This window comes from Callospermophilus lateralis, chromosome 6, assembly GCF_048772815.1.
Source record: "Callospermophilus lateralis isolate mCalLat2 chromosome 6, mCalLat2.hap1, whole genome shotgun sequence".
Taxonomy (NCBI): domain Eukaryota; kingdom Metazoa; phylum Chordata; class Mammalia; order Rodentia; family Sciuridae; genus Callospermophilus; species Callospermophilus lateralis.
In genome coordinates, this window is record NC_135310.1 from 32,998,846 (window position 1) to 33,008,612 (window position 9,767).

A 9,767-nucleotide genomic window follows, 5' to 3' on the forward strand; every position below is an offset into this window, starting at 1 on the left:
AGGTGTCTCCTGCCAATTAGGATTTAAACATCAACAGGGGCTTCTTGAGAGAATGATGACAAGTTTAATTGCAAGAAGCAGCTGTGGAGCCCTTGGCTACACCAGGGCGGGTTTTATTAATCCCCATTTTGCTAGGTGCCTGGCACCAAGCTGGGGTCAGCTCCCCTGTCACAGGGTTGAAGCTGTAAAATGTAGGGCGAGTATTTAATGACCTGAGCTCAGCAGGAGGGATTAGTGTGCCCTGCACTGACACAGAGAGTTGGCCACATAAAAGTCAAGTGGACACAAAGGCACCATCAACAAGCAATAGCAGTTCAAAGGGTTGCCACCACTGTAGAAAGTGTCCAGCGTGTCACACAATGTCCTGTGACTTATTCCATCCACCATTTTTACTGATCCCTTATCAGGATTCCCTCCCCTTTGTCCAGGGTACAAATTTGGAGATTTTTAAAGGGTAGCCTCAAAATGGTGACCAATGTTTGCTTTGGCAAACATGCTTAGTCTTTTTTTTTTAATATTTATTTTTTAGTTGGAGTTGGACACAATACCTTTATTTTATTTATTTATTTTTATGTGGTGCTGAGGATTGAACCCAGGGCCTTGAACGTACTAGGTGAGCGCTCTACCAGTGAGCCACAACCCCAGCCCCATACTTAGTCTTATGTTACATAAACTGCCCCTCCACCTTTTTTTTTTTTTTTTTTTGGTTTGAAGAGACCAAAAATGTGGTGGCAGTTGTGCACTGTAGGTATGAAATTGACAAAGCCGAGCAGAAATCAGATCTGTACATTTGAAAGGCCTGTGAATGTCAAGTTAATGAAAAATAACTTGAAAAGACTTCCCAGTGGCAGAGGCTTCTAGATTACCCAGGACTCTTCTGAGTGTGTTCTTTGCACAGCCTATAGGTGAATATACACCCAAACATGTCACTGCTGTATGAAGCCCTTTCTAGCCAGCGGACCTCCAGGGGCACCTTCCTCTTGCCTACACATCGGCTTGTCTCTTACTAGGTACAATTGGACCTGGCTTGTTCTTTACTAGGATGCAAACTTTTGGAAAGTAGTGTGTATCTTGTTTTTTGTATCTTTATCTTCTAACATTGGTACCTGGCATATAGTAAGTGCTCCATAAATGTTTCTTTATACTTCCACTTCCCAAACCAGGAAGTGTGGAGTCTATCTGCCAAAGCATTGCTAACAACTGCCAAGGCAAACATCATGCAATCATTCAGTTCTGTTGCCTGAGAAGTCATTCCTTTAAAATGCCAGTGAAGACAGGAAAGTCCAAGACACATTCCTCCGGAAACACATGCAAACATTCACCGTGGAATGCCTTGGCATTCTCTCTTAAGAATAGCTCAGCGAGCGCCCAGCAGACAGGAAAATGAAACCAGAGACTAACATTTGCTCAGAGAAACACACAGACTTCATTTAGGCAGTGCAGAGAGGTCAGGGTCAAGTGGAATTAATAGGATGAAGAGCTCTGGGGTGGGAAATGCTGCAAGTTCCATGAACATGTTAAAACCTACATGCAGACAAACAGATTCCTTTTTAACAAACATTTACTGGAAACTGACTCTACATTTCTGGCCAATAGAACTCGGAGAGGAATAAAATGTTGTCTTTGCCCATCAGCTGCTTCCACCAGGGGAAGAACATTTGATAATGAGCACAAATATTTCCAATTCTGTGTGTATTCCCAGAATGGATTGTAAAGCACAGGGAGTAACTGATGTTGGAACAGAGATGATTTTAGTGTGAGATTTTTTTCCGCTTGGGACGGGAATATAGTCATGCTCAGAAGACAAAAAAAAAAAAAAAAAAAAAAAAAGTTTTAGGCTGAGGAATGAGCATGGACAATGAAGGTAAGAGCAATTGAGGTTTAAAGGGGATGAGAGGGGAGGGGGGAATAATGGACAAGACAGGTGCAGAGGAGGGTGAATTCAGCAATGCTGGCCCTGGAGTTAAGGAGCCTCCACTTGGTCTCTTAGGAGGGCCTGGTGTCATACAGACTGAGAAGCTGAGTTCTGCTTCTTTGTCCTCACACAGACGTTAGGGGATGTGTGGAAAGGGTGGGAGTGTCTTCCCATAACAATTCAACATGGTTAAGCATCATAACATAAAGGGGTTGAAATTTTTAATTAAGGATAGAGCCAAAAGAATGAGGGGAGGGCAGAGATCTGAGGAACATTTCGTGGATAGTGTTGGTATGCCTGGAGAGGGCAGAGAGAAGGAAAGTTAATGCCAAAGCCAAACCCAAGGCTTGCAGTTTGGAGAACGAGGTGCATGGTTATGGCCTAAACGAAGACAAGGAAGGCAAGACATGGTGCCAGTTCAGAGCTTCAGGTGAAAAGCTCAACTTTAGCAAGTTGTAAGTGCAGAATTTCCAAGGAAAGATGAACTTTTAAAAAGAAGACACAATTTTACATAGGGGTCTGAATCTATACTAAGTCAAGAATGTCTCTTAAATAATATATTTTAACATTTCGATCACTGTGTAGACAAAGAAGTCTGTACAACGTGGTAAATAAAACAAAAAATTCATCTTATGATTTCAGGTATCTGTATATAGCATGGAAGCAGGAGGCCAACACACTCAATCTTAAAAGTACTTGCTTAAGGGAGGGAGAGTTTTGCCAGTTAGGCCAGTCTCAGTGAGTAAAGAAAGATCTTTTGCACAAAGGGCTTGAGAAGAACTTGTTTTGGGTTTTTGTGGGTGATGAAGGCAGGAAAGGTGGCACTGACACGGGAGTAGTGTTTAGTGTTGGGGACCGAGTGGGCTGATTTCAGCTTTAGGAACACATTCATAGAGAGCTTGTGCCACCTGATTTTGAAGTGTTTGCCTCCCAGTAGGGCACCATGAGGCACACCTGTATTTCCAGCGATTTGGGAGGCTCACTCAGGAGGATTGAAAGTTCAAGACCAGCCTCAGCAATTAAGCAGAGGCCCTAAGCACCTTAGTGAGATCCTGTCTCAAAATATAAAATTTGGAAAAAAGAGGGGGGTGGCGGGGATGTGCTTCACTGGTAAAGCACCTCTGGGTTCTATATTCAGTACAAAAAAAAAAGAAAAGAAAATCTTAGGCTCCCACTGATGGCTTGGCTTTCACAGGCTCCTTAAATGCAACACGTTATCGGTCACTCACTGATTCTGTAAGTTTAAAATCGGCTGTGGTGTTTCCATGGGCCTTACGCTGAAATTCATTGATTAGACAGGATTACAACTAGTTTCTAATCATGACTCAGCAAACCTGTGGATTTGTGTGATCTTACCAATGATTCTACCATGATTTGACTGACAACTAACATCTTTTTATTTTGCTTATTTTCGTGGTGTTTCATTGTTTGTTCTATGAGGAAGATTTCAAATTCAGTGCAGCAGTGAGACAGTAGAAATTCAGAATGGTTCCTTGCTGAATGTAGGGATCATGTCTGTGAGCTGGGAGGCAGTGGGGTACAGGGATAGGGTGAGTTTATGAATTATAGGTAGTGCCTGTCAAGTTGCCTGGATACTTTGAATTCTAAGGTAATTTTTGGTAAGGAACCATTTGGTTCCTGTACAGCTGATGTCTGGGTTATATGTGCTTCAGCTGCGATGCTGTTCCCAACAGGCTGACAGGATGCTTGAGAAGCGATATATAAACACATCTGTCTGTGTGCACATGCCTTCTTGCACAGGATCAGCAGAAGGCCTGCATTTTTTGAAATCCACTATACATTTATTTTGTGATATAAGATTCAGTTTGTTTTTAACATGGCTGAAAATATCACTGAATTGGAAATGGCATTCAATTCCAGAAGCTCTGCCTTGCTCCTCCATTAGATCAGTTAACACAGAGATTTGCAGTTGTTGTTACGCGTAAGTGTGCCCCTTCCCAGTCCTCAAAGGCCTCTGGGACAATGCCTGCTTCCTCTGCTGTCAGGTCCTAGTGCCTAGTAGACTTGACACAAAATAGATGTTCAATGGGAGTTTGCTAAATAAAGAAATCAGTAATTTTAATTTCAGAAGCGAAAGTGTTTCTTGAATGGAAACGAAAGTAACACATTCCTTTTATTATGCTCATTTCCAATTCCAGTAAGTGTGACTACTTAGAATACCCAAACAGAAAGAAATTTTGGAGACTGTCATTTCCAATTCCACTATTTTATTTATATATAAAAAAAAATTTCTCTCAAAAAAAAAAAAAACTAGAGTGGAGAAGAAAAATTTTAGAAGGCACCAATGCAATCGGGAATAGGCTTCTTGATTCTGAGTCTAACACTTTGGCTTTCCTCCCTCGGTGGTCTTTTAAACATATTTTTATCTTTCTCACAGTTCTAAATACTTTCGAAGCATCACGTTTATATCAACTTCATCAAGCTATTTAAATTTAGTCTTCATATTTTCACTAGAATCCAATTTAGAGAATCAAGTTCTCACGTACAGTTCTTAGCCAGTGTTAAAACAGGAAAACATTTTCCTGATGATTGCCACTGGAAACTTCAAACTACCATTTTCAGCCTCTTTCTCTACATGCATCACACACAAAAATGTCTCCAAAGCCAGGAATTCTAATGACAAAGAGAGAGAGGGAGGAAAGAATAAATTGCATAATTTAAAGACCCCTTTGGGCTTGATTAGACGCCAACACATGTTGTAAAACCAGGTCTTATTTGAAGAAGAAACCTTTTGGTTTTCTTTGACTAGTTACAAATTTCATATGTCAAATCCCTTATTCCTTCCTTTCTTAACGAGGAGTAAATATTATAACTCTTGACCTCAGAGATACTTGGATTGAGGAGCAAAAGTAGAAGTGTGCCTGCTTGCAATAAGAATTAAATTAGGCAGAATATATGAGGGTCCATGGCTCTTATGAGTTGTTGGTAAACTGATTCTCACTTTATAGAAATTGAAGAACTCTTATGATTAAATAATTTTGGCATAAATCTTTTGTGAGTGAAAAAAAAAAGGTACAAATATAAAAGTGTGTATAGTGCCTGTCTGTCAAGCAGACACTTGGATGCTAGTATGGAAAAGAGGAAATAGGCTCCTGGCTTTCTCTTTGTCCTAAAATGGAACACCCACTTATTCTGGAATAAACTAAAGAACAGCTTGTATTCCATTGCTCTAAACAGCCCAAATCATTGCAAAGAGGCAGTGGTACTCACTTGTAGGCACAAGAGGAAGCCAAGGTGAGCTTAGTGAAAATCAGGTAGTTTAGCTGAAAGATACGAATGGATTGCACAAACTCAGGTATTTCAACCCATTTTTCTCCAGAGATCTGCATCTAGACAGAAATTCAGAGTAATTTACTAGGATTAGATGCCTGAGATTTCTGGACTAACTACTTGGTGATATGGAGAGGTGTTCATATATTTGGACCTTTAGGTAGAGTCCAAGTGAATACAATGTTATTGTTCCCCTCCTCCTTTTCAGCTAGTCAAAGATGATATATTTAGAAAAATGATGATGGAAATAAATAGATTCTTGATGTTCCTAAGCAGGAATAGCCAGTCGTCACCTGCAAGGCACATGTAAAGGACTGATGCTGTGTGAAGGAGAGCACAGCAAGCTACTTTATGATTATGATGCATCCCTGCTCAGGTGTACTATTTCAAGAAAGCTGGACACTCCTTGTCAAAATCAAAGATAAGATGGTTTATTCAGAGTTATTGACCCTGACTATACATTATAATGCTCACAGAGGGCTGGGGTGGTAACTCAGTGGAGGAGGGCTTGCCTGGTATGTGTGAGGCACTGGCTTCAGTTCTCAGCACCACATATATAAATAAAATAAAGGTCCATCGGCTGCTAAAAAATATTTTTTAGAAATGTTCAATGAATTTTTAAAATAAAAATAATTTAATCATAATATTTTAGTCATAATCTAGGTTCTACCTCCAGTTAATTGGATCAATATCATTAGAAATGGAGTTTCAGAATTTAAAAAAAAAAAATCTTCCTATGTAATTTTAATGGTCAGCCAAGGTTTTGAATACTTTGTTTAAAATGTAAATTTTTAATTAAAAATTTAATTTAGTTTTAAATTTTAAAATTTGCTTAAAACTTAAAAAATTGTTTCTAAGGTGTGTCTACACCTCCCTCACCAATTCCTCTTCTTAGAGAAGATTCCACCTGCCACTTGGCTTTGGGTCAATTCCTCTTCCCTGCTTTTTTGCTTTATTTTTGGTACTGGGGATTGAACACAGGGGTGCTTAAGCATAACCACTGAGTTACATCCCCAACACTTTTTTATATTTTATTTAGAGACAGGATCTCACTGAGCTTCTTAGAACCTCACTAAATTGCTGAATCTGGCTTCGAATTGGTGATATTCCTGCCTCAGTTTCCCAAGCCACTGGGTTTACAAGAATGCTTCTTTGCACCCAGCTATATCCTATCCTTTTACAATTGTCTCCTAAACATTCTCCCAGTCTCTCTACATCTCTTCATTCTCCACAGTTACCAGAGGGTCTTTGTGAAAACCTCCAACATGCCTCAACTGAACCCCACGGGCTCTCCAGCACTATCCAACATTGGAGCTTGTTCAAAGTCTTCAATCTGGAAATAAAAGTCCTGCCTAACCTTTCTGCTGTCTTCTTCCCCAACGTCAACTTCCATTGCTCTGAAAAAAATTCAGTGTTCTTTCCAGGTTAGAGTAGCCTGGTAAAATATAGGGTACCCAGCTAAATTTGAATTTTGGATAAATAACAATTCAATATTTGGGATATACCTACACTAAAGATTTGTTAATTATCTGAAACTCAAATTTAGTGAAATGCTCTGTATTTGTTTTTTCTACTCTGACAACCCACCCAAGGGGCATTCTCTGCCAGGTGGCACCTGCTGCTGGCCTCTCCCAGTCACCCCTTTCTTGACTGCCACCATTTGGTTGTGAATCTGCTTCTCTGATCTCTGAGTCAGGTCCTCTCTCCTCTGTGCATGTGCTCTTCTTTCTACAAACTTCCTCCTCAAGTGAGGTTTGGCTCACTGCCTGTCTCCTCACCCTGCTCCCTGCACACTGGCCCCAGGCAAGACTAAGGCAACTTGACATCAGGAACTGATTCTTCCTTGTCTTTGTAATCCCAGCTTCTAGCAGCACCTGGCACTCAGTGCTCAATAAATGCCTGGGGTGTGACTCAACAGTACTCCAGGGAAACCCTGGCCAATGCAGCGAAGTAGGAGCCCTGCCACCACCCTGGAGTCTTCTTTGGCAACCCATACCAGATACACCGTGTTGTCTAGTATGGCAGACAATTTTTTGGATTCCTTTCTGTACAAGAGACCCCTCTTTTTTGTTTTCATTGTCAATTTCCTTTTGGGGAACCTCCACGGGGAGGAAAGGTCTTTACAAATCTTCTCATTAAATCTTATAACAACTGTATCAAATGGGCCATGGGTCAGAGATGGGAATTTTAAGGCTTGGGAGATAATTATTACAACCGTCTTGGTTTTGGAACCAGGTAAATCTTAATTTGAACTGTGCCCTTTCTACTAATCGACTGTGCTCATTCATTTCAATTCTCTGTTCTTAAGCATGAATGCCAGCTTCATCCAAGAATAAGTTAGAAAGCCTCCAAAAGAGACCCAGGGACCCCAATTTCTTGGTTTCAATGCCCTGGTGTCATCCTTCCCACGGGGCACTGTTTGGGCTGTGATTAATTCCCCTTGGGTGATTTCTCTTCTTAGCTTGGGCTGTTTCCTCCACTGGGACTTCTCATTGTGAGGCAGGCAAGCTGCCATGCTGGGACTAATCTTATAACCAGGCCAACATGACAAGAACGTAAGCCTCTGACCACGAGCCAGGGAAGAAACTAAACAGACACTTCTCAAAAGAAGAAATACGAATGACTAACATGCATGAAAAAAAAATGTTCAGCATTGTTAGCAATCAGGGAAATGCCAATCAAAATTACACTGAGATTTCATCTCACGCCAGTCAGAATGGCAGTCATCAAGAATACAAATAACAAATGCTGGAGAAGATGTGGAGAAAAAGGAACACTTTTACACTGTTGGTGGGATTGTAAATTAGTACAACCACTGTGGAAATCACTATGTCAACTCCTCAAAAGACTAGGTATGGAACCACCATATAACCTAGCTATACCACTTCTGGGTATGTAAGCTGAAGAATTAAAATCATCATATTACACATACATGCCATGTATATAGCAGCACAATTCACAATAGTCAAACTGTGGAACCATCAATGGATGAATAGAGATAATTCAGCCATAAAAAAAATGAAATTGTCATTTACAGCAAAATGGATGGAACTAGAGACCAATATATTAAGTGAAATGAGTCAAACTCAGAAGGTCATATGTTTTCTCTCATATGTGGAACCTAGAGAGGAAAAAGCAAAACAAAGTGGGGGCAGATCTCCCGTAAAAATCAGACAGAGAGCAGTAGAGTAAAGAGACCAAGGGGTGGGAGGCAGGGAGAGATGGGGAAAATGCTGGTATTGACCAAATTACATTGTTATATTGCATGCACATATGAATATGTAACAACAAATCCCATCAACATGTACAACTATAATGCACCATTTTTTTTTTAAAAGAGCTGATTCTTGCCATCAACCATTTAAGTGAGCTTGGACATCTCAACCCATCAAGCCTTGAGATGACCAGGGTCCTGGCATACAGCTTGACTCTCATTTTCTGGAATCACCCAGTTCTTAGATCCCTGCCAGAGAAGACAGTAGGTGAGGTAGTGAATGCTTGATGTTTTAAGCTACCATATTTGGTGGCAATTTGTTAACTACTACATTAGGTAAGTCATAACCTCTTTTCCTCAAGAGATACTTAATGTAATTAGGTAGAAAAATCTCACGATCTCCAAAGTGATGCCACTTAGCCTATTGACTACATTGGCTCTTCATATGATGATGGATAAGGACCTTGTCCTAAGCTGGAGTTCTAGAGTCCAAGCTTTGCTCCCAGTGTATCAATATAGAGAGAACATTGAGTGATGACTCCTTTTTTCACCAGTTAGCAACAGGGGAGCAAGCATTGCCTCTTAAATCCTTGTCCCCACCAAGGCACTGGTGGGTGGTTATTTAGGGTTCATACTGAGTTATTATTGCTGCATGCCATCTCCACATACAGTTTACACAGTATTTTTTGAGCAGCCTTTAATGATGAATAGAGTGAGAAACACCAGGCAAATAATATGGCAATAACAGTACATAAATTTTATTTTCATTTAGCATGAAAACACCTGATTTCCTTCAACATTGTAAACATGTCACGTTATTAGGCAGTGAAAAGCTGATGAATTTAGACATTCATTAAGACATTGTTTTGAATGAAAATGTACATTATTAATTCCACTTGCCTTCACCGTTACAAGTCATTTTATTTTGATTTGTTTTATTTTACTTTAGTTTGTTTTAGTTAAAAAAAAAAAAAGAAAGAAAGAAAGCAACTGGAAAGTTTCCCCATGATGAGACTGGTTAGGGTAAAGCCATTTCACTTTTTATCCTACAGTGAAATAGAGGCAGCCTCAGAATAAAATGTTTTATGATAATAAACATGATTAAAGCTAAGTGGTCAGAAGGAAATTTCACTAAACTAGTTTTTAAAATGCAAAGAATGCACTCATTAATTATGTACAATTTCATCATTAGTTAAGGAAGCAGATTTTGGTCTAGGCAGGCAACTTATTTCTAAACATAATGTTAAAAAAATATGTTGAGCTTGACTAACTGCCTTTAAAAAGCAAACATCTTGGCAACAGCCTCATTATTGTCAAGTTCATGATTTGTTATTTCATTAGCATGAT